The following is a 22,104-nucleotide window of genomic DNA, read 5'->3' on the forward strand; positions in this document are numbered from 1 at the left end:
TATTTTATGAACCATAGATAGATGTAATAGATGCATTACTCCAGTAGAATAAATGGCCAAGTAGTTTAATGTCTTACCTCTCAATTACAATATGATTAATGTACTGATATAAAGGTGTAGAGATAAGAACATTATTGGTTCAAAGAATATATAATACATAATGTTGTAAAAACAGTTAGAAGTGGTAAAATCAGTGAGATGCATTATGCACAGATTATGTTTGACGCTTGACGTTTAAAAAAAAATAAATAAGATGCACATATGGGTAATTCTTTCAAATGCATTCCAGTGATCAATTCTGAAAATCAGTTCAGTTGTTTGTTTATATTACTACAGTTTGTCATCTGCATTGGGCTTCCTGGTCTGTACTGCCTTTTTCCTTCTTTGAGAAGTAGGTCTTATTAAAAAAACTGCTTAACAGCACAGCATGTGGTCAAGCAGCATCTTAAAATTTTGATATAGCGGTATTCTTGCTATCTTTTGAGACTGTGATTTTGCTTGATTCAAATAACAGTGGCTATTTCAGTGTTGTTTCTATATCGTGATGATCTTTGTTATGGGATAAGATTTGAAAAAAAGAGTTTTCAGGGCACAGAGGGGATACCATCGAGAAAAGCTGAAAAATGAAGCAGCTGTGTAAAGTTATTTCATGGTGCTGTGTTAGTGGAAAGCTGAATAAATTCACAGAGAGTTTTTAGATGCTGATTCTCAGTGGGAAAGGAAGTGGCACAGCTGTTGTTCTTAACTGGCTATATCAGAGTGGCTCGGAAAGCAACATGAAAACAGAGACATAGATGTTGTCACTTTATTATCATCATCATCATTATCATTATTTTACTAGTCAGGCTTCATTTTTACTGGTTTGGTTTGGGCAGTCTTCATTATAAAAACAGTAAATGGATTGAAGCTGAAGCTTAGTGGATATAGCAGTGTATGTTATGCTGCTTCTTGCATCTCTGTCTCTGAACTCCCCTAAAATCAGAATAAAACCTTAATCAATGCTGTTTTTCTTTCAGCAGGTAAAATGATTACTTTACTATGATCTTAAAAGTTATTCCTAGGGAAAATAATCAACTCTTAATTGACAGGAATCTCACATATATTGTTGGTGTTTGTAAGCAAGAACAAAGAAATTTCTCATTTAATTTCCTAATTTATGTGTACTATCACTGTTAAATTAGAAGAAAAATCCTGTTTGTCAAATGTGTTAAATAACATATGATTACTTGACTTACAGTTTTTCTCTTAAAAAGTATATTGAGCACACTAGCAGAATGGTCCTTAAAATGTATTTGAATTATATAAAGAATTAACAAAGAAGGAAAAAATGAGATCTACTCTTAATTCTCCTCAGATAAACATTTAAAAAATGGGGAAAAATCCACAAAAACCAGGAGAACCGAAGAACCCATGTGCCTCTTCTTTGTTAATTCTTAATAAGTTAATAATTATATTAAATATTGCTGTCTCAAAGCATATTTTGAGCTTTGAGAATAAAACCAGGACTTAAGCATGAGTTGTTCAGTATTCTAATAAGTAGGAAAAGATTATATCAAACACAGGGACATCACTCTTCACATCCCTTCTTTTAATAGTGAAACTTCAGGAAGAATTTCCAGATGTCCTTGGAACTCCATGAATTTTTTTTACAGAAGACAGCTACTTTGCAAAAGATCAGTCAGTAAGAGTAGCATCTTAAAATAAAAACAGTATTATAATTGAACTGCCTAGGGTGTAGCTATATAGATATATATGTTTTAATCCATAACATATATTTTGATCAAATTTTCTCATCTGTCATGCTCCGGTTTGTGTTGAGTAAGTCTTACAGCATGTGAAATTGACTTGCATGAAACTTGAAGATTGTACTTGGTAGTATAGTCATTGCCTTAGTAGTTGCCAATGTTGTAATAGAAATAATCATAGAATCATAGAATTGCTCAGGTTGAAAAAGACCTTAAAGATCATCAAGTCCAACTGCAACCTAACAATCCTATCCTAACTCTAACAACCCTCCTCTAAATCATAGAATCATAGAATCACCAAGGTTGGAAAAGACCTAAAAGATCATCCAGTCCAACCGTTCACCTATTCCCAATAGCTCCCACTAAACCATGTCCCTCAACACAACATCCAGCCTTTCCTTGAACACCCCCAGGCTCAGTGACTCCACCACCTCCCTGGGCAGTCCATTCCAGTGCCTGACCACCCTTTCTGAAAAGTAATACTTCCTAATGTCCAGCCTGAATCTCCCCTGCCGTAGCTTGAAACCATTCCCTCTGGTCCTATCACTAATGACACGAGAGAAGAGGCCGACCCCCAGCTCACTACAACCTCCCTTCAGGAAGTTATAGAGAGCAATGAGGTCTCCCCTGAGCCTCCTCTTCTCCAGGCTGAACATTCCCAGCTCCTTCAGCCTCTCTTCATAAGCCCTGTGTTCCAGACCCCTCACCAGCTTTGTTGCCCTCCTTTGAACACGTTCCAGGGCCTCAATATCTTTCTTGCAGTGAGGGGCCCAAAATTGGACACAGTACTCGAGGTGCGGCCTCACTAGTGCTGAATATAGGGGAACAATCACCTATGTCCCTGAGCACCACGTCCAAACGGTTTTTCAACACATCCAGGGATGATGACTCAACCACCTCCCTGGGGAGAAAGGCATGCATGCTATCACTGTTGCAAATCAACACTTTTTTCTTCCTACAAGCAACAAAAAGAATCAATTTTCAAACTCTACAAGCCCTAAACACAGATTTTTCAAACACGTATTAGGTAAAAAAGCTTCTGCAGTATCAAGTATGAGATTGCATTGTATATTAGAGGAGAGCATGGAGAATCACAGGTTGGATGGTTTGCAGTTGTTAACAAAAAAAAAAAAATCAATAAATTAGGTCCAAATTCTTTCATGTTCTTCTGGCCTTATAATTTTCTTAGTATATAACATCCCTATGCAGGCCCTTCTAAAACAAGATACCCCAAATTCAATGAAGAGAGCATGGATGGGCTGTTTTGTGGCCTGTGTTGAACCCATGCCATGTTTCAGTGTAACCCAACAAATTGAAGGGAAGGGAATAAAATTGAATGGCTAGCAAAACTTTGAAGATTTTTGCCAATTGATCTTCTGCAGTCATTGGCACTCACTGGCACAGTACAATCTGTCATTTTGTTCTCTCATTTAGATCTCATTGTTCATAACACATTTATTTGAAAAGCGAATAATCAATTAGAACTCTGTACACACAAAAAAAAAAAAACAGTAGTTTTTAACTTTTTTTTTTTTTTAATCTGATGATTAAAACACTGCACTATAAAAAACATATAGCTGACATGCACAGAATCTTTGGTTAATGAGACCAGATGTATATCTTCCCAAGACAGGTGAAAATAGAAATGTTTGTGCTGTGATTATTAACATTTTAGTATAGAAAGCATAAATGATACAGAATGCATAAATGAGGATAAATTTTGTCGTAGGGCAGATACCTTCATGAGTATTTCAGAAGGCAGGCAACTTAAAGACTAAAAGAAAAGAATGAAGTAAAATCATAAATGCTTTTCAGAGCCAAGTTCTGCATACTTAACAAAAAGTTTTAGGATTGTAATGAGAAAAATGTCCTCTCAGAAATGCTACAAGCTTCTCAAGCTTCTCCTTTTCATAAGATTGAAGAAGAGCTTATAGCTCCATGTATCTCACACCATTCAGTAGATTTCTAAATAGGACAATTCTTTTGAGGAGGTAGACGAGACCAAAACAAGACCAAGTTCTGGGTCCTGCACTTTGACCATAGCAGCCCCAGACAACATTACAGGCTTGGGGAGGAGTGCCTGGAAGACTGTGTAGGGGAAATGCACCTGAGAGTATTGGTCGACACTTGGCTGAACCTGAGCCAGCAGTGTAGTGAGATGGCCAAGAAAGCCAATGATAACCTGGCTTGTATCAGAAACAGTGTTGCCAGAAGGAGCAGGGAAGAAATGGTACCTCTATACACTGATGAGGCTTCACCTCAAGTACTGTGTTCAGTTTTAGGTCCCTCACTGCAAGAAAGACATTGAGGCTCTGGAGCGTGTCCAGAGAAGAGCAGCTTAGCGGATGAGGGGGCTGGAGCACCAGCCTTATGAAGAGTGGCTGAGGGAGCTGGGACTGTGGAGAAGAGGAGGCTGAGGGGAGACGTTATCACTCTCTATAACTACCTGAAGGGAGGTTGTAGTGAGTTGAGGGTTTGCCTCTTCTCTCACGTAGGTAGTGATAGGACTAGGGGAATGGCCTCAATTGCACCACGGGAGGTTGGACGTTAGGAAATACTACTACTATGAAAGAGTGGTCAGGTGCTGGAGTTGGCTGCCGAGGACGTGGTGACCCTGACCCACTGACCCTGGAGGTGTTCAAAGAACATTTAGGTGTTGTTTTGAGGGACGTGCTCTAGTGAGAACTATTGGTGATAGGTGGACAGTTGCAGTGGATGATCTTGTAGGTCTTTTCCAGCCTTGGTCATTCTGTGATTCTGTGAAAGCAGACTCAATCTGCAGAAGGGAGAGAACTTGTCATCTTACTGGCAGATAATGGAGACACCATTAATGAAATTGATCATGTACAGTCAAGTGGCTGTTTGCTATCAAATCCAATCCCCTAGATCCAGTTGTTAACAACGGTTTCAGAATCCTGTGAATTTTCTCCGTCATCCTTAGGAGGTTTTGCGTGTCCTTGAATTGCTAGTGGCCAGAAGTGGTCTGTAGCTTCATGTTTGTTTTTGCTCATGGAAGTTTTATTAAATCATTTATTGTTCTTATCGATTTTGCCAAATAAATCAATCTTCTATTTTTGTGCCGGCTAAGAAATTTCCTTTTCCCTTTAGTCCTCAGACTCAAATTTAACTGCTGAGAAAATTTTACTTTCAAGTAATGACTATGAGTTTAGTAACATAACTGAAAGCACATGAAGATACATCCAGAATGTTTTCTCTGCCAAATCCTTCAGGACTTAACATGTATCTTCTGCTGACCCACCAAATGAATGTGCACAAGTGGCTGTGACGCTTGGTTGTGTTTGTTTTGTTTTTTTTTTTTTGGTTTTGTTTTTTTGTTTCAGCCTCACTGGGGCATGTTTTTACATCTGATGTTGTTCTGCCTCTCTGGATCCTCTTACTTTTGAGTTGTAACCAGCTGGGAAAGGTGTTGGTGCTTATTGTTCTTCGTGTCTTGCTTTTCCATAGGAAAATTATCTGAGACTGAGTATTTGTTTACTTAGGGAAAGAGTTTTAGCTCCTTCAGGGTACTTCTTGGAGTAGTGGGTTTCTCACTGTTGGAGAAACAGGTATTCACTGCTTTAGCTGGTGTAGCTTTCACGATGGCTGAACAGGCACAGCAATGAAGCTACTCTGTGGCTCTGATAATCAGTCAGCTTTTTGCCTGTGAATCCTTTGTGTGACTCTCAAGTACTGTTTACTGCTGCTGCTTTTCAGCTAAGGAAGCAGATAAGGAGATGAGAACCTCAACTTGAATGCTGGAATTTATTTTCCTTTGGTTTCTGCAGCCTTTTGTCAGAATATCTCTGACAGTAGTGAGTAACTGAGCCTGAGGAAATAATTTTTCTTGGTGCTCAGTGAGGTAAAACAGACCTCAAGAACTGGTAAAGGGAAGCACCATGAGAAACAGGTTTGTTTGTTAACCCATACATTCAAAGGGCAGAATCTCTTTGTTTTTGGAAATACAAAAGGGACATGATGCTCATTTTCAGACTTCAGGAATCCTTAATCTTCTTTCTTTCTCTTTTTGTGCATGTACTGTCTCTTTGCGATTTCTGATTAAATACTTTGGTCATTGAGACAGAGTTGAGTCTTTTTAGGGTTATGGTATGCTACAAAGCTTATTTATACCAAAATATTCTCATTTTGATGTAGTAGTTTGCCCACCCATTTGAGTGATTTGTGATTTACATACTCTAACCCAGGGCTCTTTGTGATTTGAAGCTGATCTGAAGTGGTAGCAATAATGCATCAGGGTTTTGTATAGTTTCTTTTGTGTGGAAAAGTCTGTTGAAGCAGAATAACAAAGGGAGAGTCCACAGTAATGGCAATACAAGTCTGAAATTTAATTCTATATGTTTTGCCTCAGTAAGACTGGAGAAGCTTTAGGCTGACCAGATTAGGCTATCTAAAACAGAATGGCAGGCTACATGAACAGAGGTGTCAGAGAAAGGAGTATACTTACATGCTGATTATTTAGGTTATTTTTGGCATGATACACTAATGTGAGTGAAAACTTCCAGATTCTTGGTTTCAAATAAATGGTTTTGATTCGCTGTCTATATAGTTGAAAAGATGATTCAAAAAACGAAGGAGGCCACGAGCCTCTAGAAGTTAGTATGCTAATCAGTTCAGAAAATGATCATTTTTAATTTCTGGTAACTTTCTTTATATTTTTTGCTGGCTAGAAATCCAACAGCTTATGGAAGCTTTGTTGATTAATTGATATCAGCCAAAAAGATCTTCTGCCAGATTACAGTGATAATTCATTACTATATAACTGAATTAACCCTCAAGAAACTATATTCTCTTTAAGATCAGAAGTTTATTATCTGATTCCTGAATAACATGCTACTTTTAGGTGAACGCTGTCAATGGAGTAAATATATCAACAAACTAGTATCTAAACAGAGTAAAAATATAAATTATCTCATCTTCAGAAATATCATACAATATTAAGCCTATTTAATTTTAATTTGTACCTCATGCTGCTGGGTTGGGCCGTATTTTAATAACTGTTTTTCTGGTATGCAGAAACTACTTCATTGTACGACAGAAAAACATGCAGAATGGCAAGACACACTTCTTAGAGGACTAAGTGCAAAAAGTGAAAGACTGAGTCACTAAATTTCATCACTGAACTTCAAAGGTCTTTTGCTGGGGGAAACTTAGTTGTCCTGCTGTTTGTTGTACTGTTCATATCAAAGTGTATTTCCCTGATCTATAAATGAAGTGGCAAATCCTTTCTTCTCATATACTGAAAACCTGACAGTAGGGTCTAGATCAAAGCTACGAAATAAACCTGTTCCCACTTACATTAACCGAATTACAGACACAACAGTATATTAACCTCAAAAGATCATCTCTTCTTTCAACTGTGGTTTTGTAATTCCATATCTCTTGAGCAAGAGATACAACAGCATCCACATCCCAGCATGTTGATTGGCTTAAAATAATAATAATAATAACAACAATAACAATAATAATAAAGCTGTTTTCCTTTAGTTATTTTATACAAAAATAACTATGGAATGTTAGCACAGCCTGAAAAATGTTGCTGAGAAATTTTATTTCTGCAGTGTGAGCTATTTCCTGACAGCCTGTTGTTTCATTATCTCAAGTTTCCAATTTGACGTTTAATATAAAGGCTTTACACCCAGATGCTGATGGACTATACAGTGCCTCAGATAAAAGCAGGATCATTACCCAGTTTTAATCCATGTTGTGATCTGGGCATGGAATAAGGAAGGCCACATGTTGCTCTTAGAAATTAGAGCAAACTTGCAAGTTTATTTCCACTTCTTCCACAACTGTCAATTCCTTATACATGTTAGAGAGGCAAGTCCTGCTGATAACAAATAGGATTTTGCAGACCATTAGCAGATATTGATATGGCTCCATATGGAGGCTTTGAATCAACTGATGGGAGAACTCCAGGCAGCCCTACAGGCTTGGGGAGGAGTGGCTGGAAAGGGACCTTGGTGTACTATTGGACAAACAGGTGAATATGAGCCAGCAGTGTGCCCAGGTGGCCAAGAAGGCCAGTGGTATCCTGGCTTGTATCAGGAATGATGTGGTGTGGTGCAGGAAGTCATCCTGCCTCTGTACTTGGCAGGGGCCTCACCTTGAGTACTGTGTTCAGTTTTGGGCACCTCAGTACAGAAAGGACATGAAGGTGCTGGAGCAGGTCCAAAAAAGGGCAACAAGGCTTGTGAGGGGCTTGGAGAATATGGCCTACGAGGAGAAGCTGAAGGAACTGGGGCTGTTTAGTCTGGGGAAAAGGAGGCTGAAGGGAGACCTTATTGCTCTATTCAAATACCTGGAAAGTGATTACAGTGAGAGCAGGGTTGGTCTGTTCTCACTGGTGACAGGTGACAGGACAAGGGGAAATGGCCTGAAGTTGCGCCAGGGTAAGTTTAGGGTGGATATCAGGAAAAACTTCTTTACAGAAAGGGTAGTTAAGTACTGGAATAGGTTCCCCAGGGAGGTGGTGAGTCACCATCCCTGAATGTGTTTAAAAACCATTTGCATCTTTACATGATTTAGCTATGGGTTGTAAGAGTTAGGGTAGCATGATTATGTTGCCGTTGGACTTGATGATCTTTAATGTCTTTTTCAACCTGAGCTATTCTATCATTCAGTGGGATGAGATGGATGAAAGAGAGCAAAAATGACATATTTTGTCATTCGTTTGTTTTAATTCTATTCATTTTGAAAACTTACTTAAGTCATTTTTTCAAATAGTTCTCTTAGGTCTGAGCAATAGCAGACTGGAGGTTTGCTTTTTCCATACCAAAGAAATACAGGTACTTAGAATTAAATATATTCATGCATATATCAGTTTTGCTGAAGTTTAAAAACAGTTTGTGCTCTCTAAAGGGCAGGGAGAAAGGTCCAAAGAATTACAGGCCTGTGACTCTACCTTCTGTTCCAGAGAAAGCTATGGAGCAGATTGAGTGCCATCACATAGTGCATACTGGACAACTGAGTGATCAGAAATAGAAATTGAGGTTTTCTGAAGGGCAGATCATTCCAGACTAACTTCGTCTCCTGTGACAAGGTGACTCACTCACTAGATGAAGAAGATTCTGAGGATGTTGTCTACTTGGATTTCAGTAAAGCATCTGACACCAACACCTACAGTATTCTTCAGAACTGGCTACTGGTGTATGGTTCACTGGATGAAGAGCTGGCTAAATATCTGGACTTAAAGTCACACTGAATGGCCTTCAATTCAGTTAGTGACAGGTCACCAGTCGCATTCCCCAGGGTTCAGTGCCAGACCCAGTTTTGCTTAGCATTTTAATTAATAGTCTAAATGAGGGGAAGGAGTGCAGCCTCAGCAAGTCTGCAGATGACACCAAGTGAATATAACAATAGTAAAACTGTTCGAATTTGAAGAGACTTTTAAAAGTTATCTAGTTCAACTCCCCCACATGAGCAGGAACATGTACATCTAGATCAGGTTGCTTAGAACACCGTCCAGCCTGACCTTGAATGTGTGAAGAAGAGCAGTGAAGCTAGTGAAGAGACTAGAAAACAAGTTTTTTAAGGGATGAGTCATAACAGAACTGGGATTATTTAGTTTGGAGAAGGTTGAGGGGAGACCTTATAGCTCTCTACAACTATCTGACAGGAGTGAGGTGGGTGTTGGTTTATTTTTTCAGGTGACAGATGAAGAGGTCTCAAATTGCGCTAGGGAGCATTTAGCTTAAATATTTGAAGAATTTATTCATGAAGAGGATGGTCAAGCATTGGAACAGTCTGCTCAGGCAGGTGGTAGAGTTACTACTACCACTCTCTACAGTTATTGAAAAGATGTGAATGTCGTGAGAAGGGATGTGATTTTGTGACAGGACCCAGTATATCAGCATAGTGGTTGAACATTTGTTGATCTTTGAATGTATTCTCTAACCTTCATGCTTCTGCTTTTTTGTTGTTACAAAATAATGTAATGTTCACTGTCTGTCTGAGTAGTTGGGAACAAATAGAGACAAGCTAACCTACAGAATTAGAAAAAGAATTGCGTGATTTTAATTTTAAAAAGAAAAAAAAAAAAAAAAACAAACGACCTTTGAAGAGATCTGTCTTTATTAACATGTTGCTTCTGATGATGATTTTTGTGTTTTCATTCTGTCATATAGCATTGTAAATTAATTTAACATGAAAGGATAAAAATGTTGTTTTTGAAGTGCTTCTCATTAAATTATGAAAAAAATTACAGTAAATAGTAGAAAAGAATGCCTCTGGTAGGAGCTTCTGTTTGCTCAATTATTGCTGTACAAAAAGTGAAATATTACAGAGCTGACTTAGAGGCAATATTATTGCAGTTACATTACATAAAACAGATGAGCTCAAAACTTCAAAAAAAAAAAAACAGAAAGAAAAAAAGCATAGGCTGGATCGTTTGAAAGTTTTTATTTATATTTGTCTGAGAGGTCTGTGCAAAACAGTTGGCTAGAACTTTAGAACTTTAGCTTTATCTTTCAGCACATTGAAGTATTTTACCTTGAATGTATAAGTTTTAGGAGAAGATGGAAAGTACCTCTCTAAGTTAACTAAGAGGTATGATAATGTCACAGTCAGTCTTATTAAAATAGGTCATTTTCATAGAATCATAGAATGGCTTGGATTGGAAGGGACCCCAAGGATCATAAAGTTCCAAACCCTCTGCCCCAGGTGGGGCCACCATCCTCCAGACCTGGTACTAGATCAGGTTGCCCAGGGCTCCATCCAACTGATCTTGAATACTTGAAGGGACGGAGCACCCACAAGCCCTCTGGGCAGCCTGTTCCACCACCTCACCTCTCTCTCTGTGAAGAATTTCTTCCTGACATCCAATCTAAACCTTCCCCCCTTGAGCTTAAAACCATTCTGCTAGTCTTACCACTATCTAACCAAATAAAGAGTCGATTCCTCTCATTTATATAATCTTCTAAATACTGAAAGGCTGCAATGAGGTTTCCTTGAAACATTCTCTTCTCCAGGCTAAACAAGCTCAGCTTCCTTAGTCCATCTTCACATGGTCAGTGCTTCAGTCCTCTGATCATATTCATGGCTTTCCTCTGGACCCTCTCCAACAGCTCCACATCTTTCCCAACCCAGACACAGTACTACAGATGGGGCTTCACAAGGGCAGAGTAGAGAGGGACGATCACCTCCCTTCCCCTGCTGGCCACCCCTCTTTCTGATGGAGCCCAGGATACCATTGGCCTTCCAGGCTGCAAGAGCACACTGCTAGCTTGTGTTCAGGTTTTCATCCACTAGGACCCCCCAGGTCCTTTAATTTTCTGATATCATTTTGCATTACTTACTGAGAGCATCTTAGATTTTAGTTGTATTTGGATGTTGTCCTTGTATTTTGGGTTTTGCGTAGAAGAAATATGTTTTGATATAGCTCTTCACTGTTTGGGATGATAGCAACCGTCCTTCTGCTTCAGCTGTTATCTTGGTTCCACTCCTTTGCAGTCATCTGATGTAGGTTTAAGCCTGGATTGTTGCAACCTTATTCTCTTTGATTAGACCTTAATTTGGCTTAAAGAGATGTTATACTATGAAGAGTATTGAGGAGTATTCCCGCAATGACTTCCACTGCAGGAAGGACCTGGTTCTTCAGGACCTGGTCTTGAAGTCTCTAATGTGTTGCCTTTATTAAATATCATGAATAAAATGGTAGAACAAAAAATATTTAAAACCCCCAACAATCAGATATCTTGGAAATTGAAAAATACGTAATGCTTAGCTGTAATTCCAATGAGTCCTTTAGCACTTTATCTGAAGGGATTCATCATTAAAAATAGAAATAAAAATAGAAGCACAAATAAAATACATAAGCCATAGAAATGCAGTAAAATACAATACAGAATGGCTTTAATAGTATTGTTATCCATGTGTTTCTTCTTGAAGTTGTTGTAACAGTCTTCTGATCATTATTTTGAAATAGGCACTGAGTCTTGAGAACAATCATTTGCAAGTCAGAAGTAAAAGCAAAAAAGTTATTATTTTCTAGGTAATTTAAGGGCATTTCTAGGTGATTCAGTAGTTTTCTGGTTTCTTAATTTTCTTGAACAAGACAGGCAGTAATGTTTTTCTGTCATTAGATGTCATTAGATACATTAAACAGGTACCACTTACAAAACATTCATGAAGATCATCTAGAAGATATGCACATATAGCATTGTGTTGTGTTAAGAAGATTTTCTAGCATGTGAACCAGTGAAATCAGAAAGTTCTTTGAAATATCTTTACCCGTTTAGTGTGTTCAAAGGTACACAAACATAAAGTTTATTGTAGGTATTACTGCTAGCTACACTTATGCTCAGTGGATTCGTTTTAGAATCAAATGCTTACATTCAGCTGTAAATCTCCAGAAGGCATTCTAGGATACACTTCAAGGACAGTCTTTATAGAATCATAGAATGAGATGGGTTGAAAGGGAACTTTAAAGATTATTTACTCCGATACCTCCTGCCATGGGCACGTTCAATTTGACTTACATCTGGACACCTAAACAAGTTATGTATTTATGCCTGGCTATTTTCAACATCAAATTGTATTAGACTTAGGAAATCTTGTTTTAGAAGCTATATATATCCATTTGGGGAAAAAAACAATCAACCAAACAATAAAACCCACACAGTAAATGATACATGGTTTCTGCATTAAACTAAGTGATGATGCTTTTTTATAATAACTACCATTAATAAATTGCTTGAGCATATTTTACAGAGCAAAAATATGTGCTAAAATTAGTTTGAGATGAGTAGTCATATGGACTATTAATGATCAGAAGCTAACTTTAAGCAACTCCCTTTTCCATAACCCTTTTTGGGCACAGAGGAATACCATGTTATTCTGTTTTCCTCTACAACAATTCCATTGACAACAATTTTGAATTTTAATGGCTGTAAATGTCATTTTTCCTCTGATTTTTTTTTTTGTCTGTTTCTTAAATTTTGCCCTAGTAGTTGCACTACTCAAAAAATTTGGGGAAAAAAAAATCGAAATCTCATGGAAGAATGCATATGTCTTATTGTGCATTAGTCTTGTAAAAAGCAAACCAACAAATACATAAGGATATGTATGCTTGCTATGCATTCGTGGCAGGAATAGGACATATGAACAGCAGATATTACTCTTTATTTCCTTTGTAGCTGTTTTTCTATTCTTAATGTATCGTGTTAGTGTCTAGGGGAGGGAGGAGAATGTCTGTGGCATTTTCATATTAGTGCCCCTAATGTATACAACAGTTTCCCAGAAATAAATTAAAATATCTTAGCATATGGGAGTCTACAAGATCATAAAAATGTCCTTTTAAGTTAAAAAAAAAAAAAGACATGATTTTAAGATTAGACTATTTCAAGCTCCAGCCTTGAAGTCCAGAATGCATGTGGACAAGATTCTGTTAGGTGCTGTGGGTACAATCATAGTATGGTTGTTAGTGGGGTTGGTTTGTAAACCCAGTGTTCTGATACTAACCTGTTAACTAGGTTAGGTAGTCTGATGCTAACCTGTACTTTTGGAAAATATGTTGTAATGAAATGCTGAGCACTTAGTATTTTGAAAAGAAACAATATTTTGTTCCCTCTTTATGTCCTTAAGTGTTTTGTGGGGGACTGGGGCCCTCCAGACTTAAGCTCAGCTGTTGCTGTTGTAAAATGTATTTGGCAGCCCTGATATTGGATTTTTCAAATTCGCTTTACATTAAATTTCCATGCCCTAGTACTGATTAATCGTGTTACCATTTTAAAGAGGAAGCTTGGTCTGCCAGGTGAGGAGGGGAGACAGAACAAATTGATGTTCCGTAACCGGTAACCAATCTTCTGACATCACTGAGGTGAAGTGGAGCTTTCTGTGGAACCGGCGTCTGGTTTGTACCAGATGTCAGCAGCTATGTTAGTGGTAATGGGCTGGCCAAATTGACAATGCCAAGGAAGTAAGAAGTTTCAGACTCCTCCTGCTGTCAAGAAGGTGTTTTAGTATTCAGATCATATTGATGTTACAGTCCTAGATGTGTGAATACAGAAGTAGTGATAGCCTTAATTGTCTGAATCATTACTGGTTTTGCAGTAAAACAAGTCTTCACTATGATTGACTGTTTTCCCATGAATTTAAGGATGCAATTAGATTAAGGGCTGTTTTGTGCTCCTTCAGCTGAAGGTGAAAAGAGATAATTATAATATATTTGCTATTAATGTGGCAGGAAAATTGTTATGATGAGAAGATGAAGAGCCAGCGTAGTACCAATATCATAGCTTCTTTTTCCAGCATTAAGGACATCTTTCCTAATGAAGATCACATTTGCATGAGCTGGCTGCATGTAGTCTGTGTGAGCTGTTCTGCTCTATTTCTGAGGTTTTTTAGCTGAGTGATCCTAGATAACAATTTTATTTTTTTTTAGAAAAATACAACAAACATGTTAGTGTTATGTGGTTTAAGATAGTGAGATAAAACATCAGAACGCTAACAGCATATATTAAAATTAGACAATAGACAATTATCATTACCTTAGGAAATTGATTCTGAAAGCATTCAAAGCTCATTGGTTTTTATTCTAAGGCTAGATGAGTGTAAAGAGTTTGATTTTGACTGCTCCTCACTTTTATGAAGTTGCCTTCTGTCTCAAAATGTACAAGTTCAGGCAGCTTTTAGAGCTGGTTAACTTTGGTAGGAATAAATCTTGTCAAAATTCAATTTTTTTCAGAGCAATGAATTAATTTTACTGTCATTTTAATAGGAACATGTTGAATCATTCTAGCTTACTTATTTCATTACAGTGATTTGTTTTTAGGAAATAATTACTTTTCAATATGCACGTTAAAGTGAAATATGATTTTATTATGACATATATACGTGTATTAATATCTTGTTTTATGATTTTGTGATGCTATCAAAGTAAAAGATTGCATAATTCTGAGTCATAACTATCTCTCTCAATGAGTGTGATGCTGTACTTCCAAGGTTTTGGTAATTCAGTATACGGACACTAAGAAGTCTTACTCTGAGAGGAAGAATCTTCAAAGTTCTGGAGCATGCTTTAAATGAAAGGAACTAGTTGCAGCAAAAGTAGAGTTTAATACCTTATTTACCTATTTACATGTTCTTCCAAAAGCTACAGAAAACTATGAAGGGGTGAAACAGGTCAATGAAGATGGAAAAAAATAAAAGTTAACTTTCAGGTAAAAAAGAGGCAAGGAAAGAAATGATTGGTGATGCAAAATAAATAACTGAAGAACCTCCCCACTTGTGGGTAGCATTGAATCTTTGTGTAGTAATAAAGGTCATGTTTTAATGCAGAATATTCAACAGTATTTATGTTTGAAAATTGGGCTTGACAAAAACCTCAGTTGTGCTTTTCTGAACTTAGAATAGGCTTGAAAAATACATGAAAAAATATGCATTAGTTTTTATCTACAGTTATTAACCACTTTTTAGCAAAGCAGTAATACAACTGCTACTATTTTAGTCATGTTTCAGTGAACATCTGCTTGGCATACCAAAACACTGCTTATAGGAAAAATTAACATGAACACTTATGTGTGTTTGTATCAGTAAGTCTTGTCTAGGATTGCAGTGTGAGTTGTCTTTAATAGAAACACAATCATTTATACATTACAAAAGCATCACTCAAACTAATCTTCTGTCTACAATGCAAATATCAACTTTTAAGTGCATTGTAATATAGAAAATACACAATTCAAGACAGTGCATTTGAAAGTATATATAAACCCTTCCTACTTTTGTACTCTTTATTTTTCTTGATTTCCAGTATACTGCTCTAAGCAGATACTTGTGAGCAATTTGAGGAAGTATTACTTTTCAGAAAGGGTGGTCAGGCACTGGAATGGACTGCCCAGGGAGGTGGTGGAATCACCGACCCTGGGGGTGTTCAAGGAAAGACTGGATGTTGCGTTGAGGGACATGGTTTAGTGGGAGCTATTGGAAATAGGTGAACGGTTGGACTGGATGATCTTTTAGGTCTTTTCCAACCTTGGTGATTCTATGATTCTATGATTCTAATTTCCTTGTATTTTTGTGTGTTGAAAACCAGGGATAACAGAACAAAACTCTTTAAAGTTTATTTTAGCAGTCTTTAGTGTGTGTGTTGCCATCACACTGCATTCTCAAATTTCTGCTTTACAAACCCTTGAAAAGTGTGGCTCTTAAATCTGCCAGACCTAAAAAAGCCAATCAAACAAAACCAGCCAACCACGTGCTGTTTAGCTCTGAGAAGTAGTATTTTTCTCCTTGAACTTAAGGCAAATAAAATGGCTAAAGACCTTGATCCTGCTCAGTTGTTTTTTTGTTGTTTTTTTTTTCATGGCATCCACCAAACCCATTCAGAATCTTCACACTTCAGCACTAGCATTATTTGGTAAAAGAACATTTTTTACCGACTGAGCATTAACCATTACTGGTTTGCACTGGAATCACCCCATAATAGAAAGAAATGTGATTTTGTAGCATTATTGTAAGGAATGCTATTGAAATTAAAAAAGATTTGGCACTTCCTGTGAAGTATAACTACTGCACAGGCTGTTGGAAGTAATAAGTCTTTACAAGAAGTAGATATTAATTAATGCTCCATCATGGTGACATTTCTATTGAATAGTTTATTATACATACGTTAGAAGGAAGTGAAGTTTATGGAATTAATGATACTGTAGTGAATTTTCAACAGATTAATGATTAGCCATCGTTTTAAATATCCTTATGAGGGGAAACTTTTGATGTTATTACTGTTTAATAAACAAAAGCAACAGGAAAGTTTTAACGTGTACATAATTTGTTTTTGTAAGTTAACATAAGTGGCAGCAGTAGCTTTTTCTTCTGCCAAAGGAATTTCAATATATTAATGATTCCATTTTGATTTTTCTGTTTGGTAATGCAAATCTGTTTGCTTCATTTATACTTATTTCCGTGTAGGAGAGTTGATAGAACCTTCCAAAAGTAAAGACAATACTATCTGATTTCCAGAAGAAGAGGAAAATGGAACTTGATTTGGTGCTTACATGCTGAGAATACGTAACTAAATATTAAGAAGCATCTACTTAAGGAAGGAAGTAAAAGTTATAGAAGCAGTCTAAACCTTTCATATACTCTTTCTGAAATATAATTGAGCATACAAATATGAAGGTGGATAAAAATTCAGACTCTTTCAATAAAGAGAGCTTTCTCCTGAAAATACTAGATTTGAAAATTGCCATAGCAACAGTACCCTTTCAGAAAGGGAGCAACACTGTATATTTTCATTATTATATTTCCATTTCAATATGTTTTCTTAAAATCATGCATTTCCTGAGTTTTGTAATGTTGAGGGGGTGTCATAGCTGGCTTTAAGGCCTCAAAAGAAAAACATCTAGGTAAAAGGAACTGATGTGGAAACCATAAAACAGCAACTCTGAGCTTTTCTTCACAGACAGCATGTATCTGAACAAAAACACTGTTAATACAGCAGAGAAGGAACACAGTAAGATTTTAGTGTAAGTATGCCAATAATCCGATTTTAAATTATTTAATGTGGTGCACCTGCAAGGCTACAGTTTTTGTAATTTTTTGGAGAAAAAGAGAAATCACATTCTGGTAACTATTGATTGGTTTGAGTTTGAAGAGTCAAAGTAAAGGAAATATTTGTCATTTAACAGGTGTAACTTACTTATCCCTTCAAAATAAGAATCGTTTATCATGGGCATGTTTTGAAGATACTCTTTATAAAAACACAAGCTATTTCTCTTTATGTGTAGCCTATGTAAAGGAATTTTCTTCTAGCATTATGGAGATGAGCATTTTACCTGTTTTCCCAAGAAATGTTTTCCAAATACATTCTCTCCGATTTTACCCTCACTTTTGTTATATGTGATTGTTCCTTCCCTTTGGAGTGGCAGTGCTGCTGTTGCACCCATGCTGTCGGAAACTAACTTAGCTGGAAACATAGCAAAGAATGCATAAAGTTTAACTAGGGCATCCAGTTTGCTAGTACTGCTGTTCTGGAATGGAGGGAATGTTGGTGTAGAAGGAAAGGCAAAGACCATTCCTTTTGTTGGTGAGCGGACTGGCTTAGGTTGCTTGCAAAATAGCACTAGTTAAAAAGAAGGAAATTACTTTTTTAAATCACCTTCTTTATTTGCAACTTTTTCATCTGGAATTAACTTTATTTCTATTAATCATTTAATTTTTTTTGGTCAGTCTTACAGGATTTAGTCCACGAATGTGCTCCACCTCTGCTGTGGTCCTGTTGATGAAAGTTTGCAGAGGAAAGTTATTTACTTTTTACAATAAGCCAACTTTGATAAGGTTTAAATTCCGCCTGATCCACTGTGAGAATTTTTATCTGAAGTTACAAGAATTGAAAGAGTTGCATAGTTACACATAATAACTTTAATGTTCCTCTAGGTACAGGTATTAAAGTAGCATAGACAGAACAACCTGAACATTTAGAATTGTCATTCTTTTCAGCTGACTTTTTTTCACCTTTCCGAAATACCTATAAAGGGAAATTCCAATTGGGAAACATTTTTATACTTATCCCAAGCAGCACTCAAAACCTCCTCTTCAGTCCACTTAAGAGTTCTTGTTTCTTAACTGTCAAAATAGGTTCCTTCTTTTCGAAGTTCTTGTTTCTTAACCGTCAAAATAGGTTCTTTCTTTTCAATTCTGTTTTCTGTTCTGAGATCTGCTAGACCGCAGCTGTTTGCTGGTATGGATTCATCAGTATTAGATGATCCTTCTGCTAAAGCTGTGACCTTCAGAGTCAATGACTTCCTATTTTCCACACAGACATGGCATACTGCTTTACTGAAAATACGGGTCATACTGAACAAGAGTTAGCTTGAGTTAGTTATGCAATCTAAAGCCACGTCTGTGGTTTGGGGTTGTAAATAAGACATTTCTAGTCTATATGAGCTTCCTTATGTATGTTTCCCACAACTCATGGAATTATTTAAAGTAAACTGCAATTATTTAATGTAAACTGAGGAAGATGGCCAGATAGCATTTGTTTTATTTGATAGTGCAGTTATATTTCCAAAGTAGAGAGGATATCTCATGTGTTCTGAGTAAAATGTGAACGGATGAGTGGAAAACTCTTCCTCAGAACAGAAACTACTTAGATATTCCAGCAGAGCAGAATTGAATCAAATCCTGCATATGGCAAAGATGCCTTTTTCCTTGTAAGAGAAAATTGACTGGCTGTTTTGAAAACATTTTTCTGAGCTTAAATATTCATGCATGAATGTAGGTATTTATGCATGTGCTCACCCTAGGAATGCAGTAAAAGTATATGAAAAAAGATGAAGGAGAATTGAAAAAATCATTAATGTGCTTTGTAATATTACATTTTTTTCCTTCCTACTGTGTCGCATGAGACAGTGAAGGTAAGATTCTTTTATTTTTTGTGTGCTGTACTCGTGGTTTCATTGCCTGCCTCTCACTCTGTGTAGCACTGGTCACTACTGAAGCTGATATGAAGTTGAAGATATGTTTAATTAAAAATAAAACATAACAGCCTAATAGATTTTTACTATTCAACTGGTATAGGATTTTGACACTGTGTTCTGTCTAGTTATTATAAGCTGTGCCAAGTGTCAGGGCATTGAGGTGCCTCTGTGACTCTGATGATGTTTGGAAAGGGCTACGTGTCTTGCTAGTTGCTTCTCTTCCATGTGATGTTGGGCGGCTGATGAGTTGCGTATGTAATCAACCAGCTAAGGTCTATTTGGTTACTCTACTTTTTGAGGGGCTTTAAAAATTTCTTTGACTGTGGTGCACTGTAGATTTTGTAGTATGTTTTTTTGTTGTTGTTTTGTTTTGCTTTTTGTGCCAGGTATTTATTTTACAGAAATAAATCTAATGTTTAAAGCTAAGGTGTTTATAACAAAATTTTCATTATACACCTGTTTTTTTGAGCACACATGCATAGATAAAACTAAGCTAAGTTTTAGGACTTTTTAAATTTCATTTGAAATTGTAATTAAACCAGTCACAGTGGTCAGAAGAAAAGCAAACACTAGCAGGCAATCTAGAAATCAGTCTTCATTTTCTGTGAGCATCTTGTTTAGAACCAAAGTAAGTATTTGAAAGAACTCTAAAGGTCGTTTCAAAACATGACATCCTTTCTGTTAAGGTACCTTTTTCACTTTTTCTTCATCAAAATAGAAATCTAACAAGCTAATGAAAGGTGTTTTCATCATTTTGCACCAGTTGATCAGTTGGGAGCAGAATCTGGTCAAGCATAATGACATGAATTTTGGTTGAGCCTTACAGAGAAATGGCTTTTAGCTTAAATGCAATTTTCTGAGTTTGTGAAGAGTGAACAGATTATTAAAAAAAAAAAAAAATCTGGTTATGTTTCTGTATATATACATATATATATATATATATAAAACTCAGTATACCTGTTAGGGGCTGGGCTGGGATGCAGAAGAAAACCAACTAGCCAACTACCCCCACCTTCACGTACTGGAAGAACATGGCATGCATTTCATATGATTTAGCCTTAGAAACTGACCAAAAAGCAGAATTTCTGCTTCACAAGTAAAAAAAATCATTAATATTAAATTTTATATTAGTCCAAATCAGACCAGAATGAGAAATACTGTGAATTGCCATGAAACAAGGTGTGCTCTGGTGCTTACCAGTTTCCCCGCTCATTTTCAAAAACCTTTAGTAGTCCCAACTGCCAGCAACCAGAAATTCCAAAAGTTTGGCTTCTAGAAGTATGCCACCCACCTTTAGTTGTTCTTGTGTCACTGGTCTTCTTCCACTGTGGTGATGTGGAAGCTGCAACTGTTGGAGGGGAATGTCCAAGTGGAGCTGATTCCTGGAAGGATGCAGTTTGCTAGCAGTCTAGGCAGAGCTTCATTGAAACCCTATCTTGTGTCCACATGCAGTTTGCTAGCAGTCTAGGCAAGGCTTCATTGAAACCCTATCTTGAAACCAGCAAAAGTTCATTGAGGTTGAAACATGTCTAGAAAGGTATTTCTGGAAAGAGGGGCTGGTGAATACCAATGAGAAAACTAGGCAGTAGAAGAATTTCTGATCTGAAAGCATACTTGCTGCTTTGCCAAGCAGGCTATTTTTCTTCTCTTCCATTTGAATGTGACAGGTGAAACAGTCTCCATTAATCAGGCAGCATTTCTTAATCAGATAAGTACATATATTGGCACCTTGATTCAGTTATTATGATGGAAAGGTTGTCGACTTGTGCTGAGTAAAATAGATTTGAGTGCCACACTTCTGGATTCAAAGCTGTACAGGCTGCATGTGATTTGGAATTTCAAAGAAATTCCAGCAAAGTTCAAAGTAAAATCCCAACCATCATCCTTTCACAACTGGTGAATGCTACTGATATCATTACTGGTGTTACATTTTAAGAGGCTGTAGTTCCATGCCATTTTTTATCCTGACAGTTTAGAAATTATGTTCATAAAGTATAACAAGTGAATCTCTATGACAGTAAACTGCTCTTGTGTTTTTTACTCAGTCTTCGTTATGAGTGATATCTGAGCTGCATTTCTTCTCTTAGTTGCAATTGTGATTTGTTGTTTCTTTTGCAATGGCTACAATGCCATATGTTTTGTGCAAATTAAGGCAACAGTTATTCATTATTCACAAGTTTGTTATTTGCATATTTCTGTTTTAGTAGAGTAGCAAAACTTCCTAAAGCTTCCTTTTAAAGTAGAATAAAATTGCTTATTTTCCTCTTTCCCCAGCTTCATTTGTGGAAAAAAAAAAGCTTAACAAATATACCCTTATTTTTCAGACATGAAAAAAAGGAGAAAAAAAAATGCAGAGTTTGCATAGCTGATGACTTAATTCTTTTTAGCTGTATTTGTTCATTAGTTGAACTTGTAACAAACACTTTCAATTCAGTTGGTTGAAATGTGACCTGTAACGTAATGGGATTTAGATTTATTTTTAGATGGTTGTTAAATATTTGTATTAAGCTTTTTTCAAAGGTTTCTCATTACATGCTGCATCATCAGAAGAAAGCTCTTAAAACACATAGTCTTGTGATCTAAAGTTACCTTGATTCCTGTAAATGTGCAAGCACGAGCAAGATATGCTTTGAAATTAATAATATTGGAAAAACAACTCAGCAGTTGTATTTGCCTTATTTAATTCCTGCAGAGATGATTATGCTTCTATTAACTGTACAATTATATTGCACAGCTTACTTCAAGTATCTTAAGCTGTAGCTTTTTTTGATTCTGACTATTTTAGCACCTCACAGAAAACTTCAAAGGTTGAAAAACTGAATAGATCTAACCAAACAATTTATATTTTTGACTTTGAATTACTTTAGGTTGTCATATTTACTTGTAATAGGTGCCATGTTTAAATATGGTGATTTTGCATGTGAGAC

The 22,104-nt window shown here is 36.7% G+C and overlaps 1 protein-coding gene across 19 annotated transcripts in view; it reads left to right on the plus strand.

Annotated features, from left to right (window-relative positions):
* The window catches only part of DMD (dystrophin), a 1,043,969-nt gene that overhangs the window by 811,190 nt on the left and 210,675 nt on the right, over positions 1-22,104 (plus strand). The window lies entirely within an intron of this gene.

Source organism: Lagopus muta, chromosome 1 (genome assembly GCF_023343835.1).
Source record: "Lagopus muta isolate bLagMut1 chromosome 1, bLagMut1 primary, whole genome shotgun sequence".
NCBI classification, from domain to species: domain Eukaryota; kingdom Metazoa; phylum Chordata; class Aves; order Galliformes; family Phasianidae; genus Lagopus; species Lagopus muta.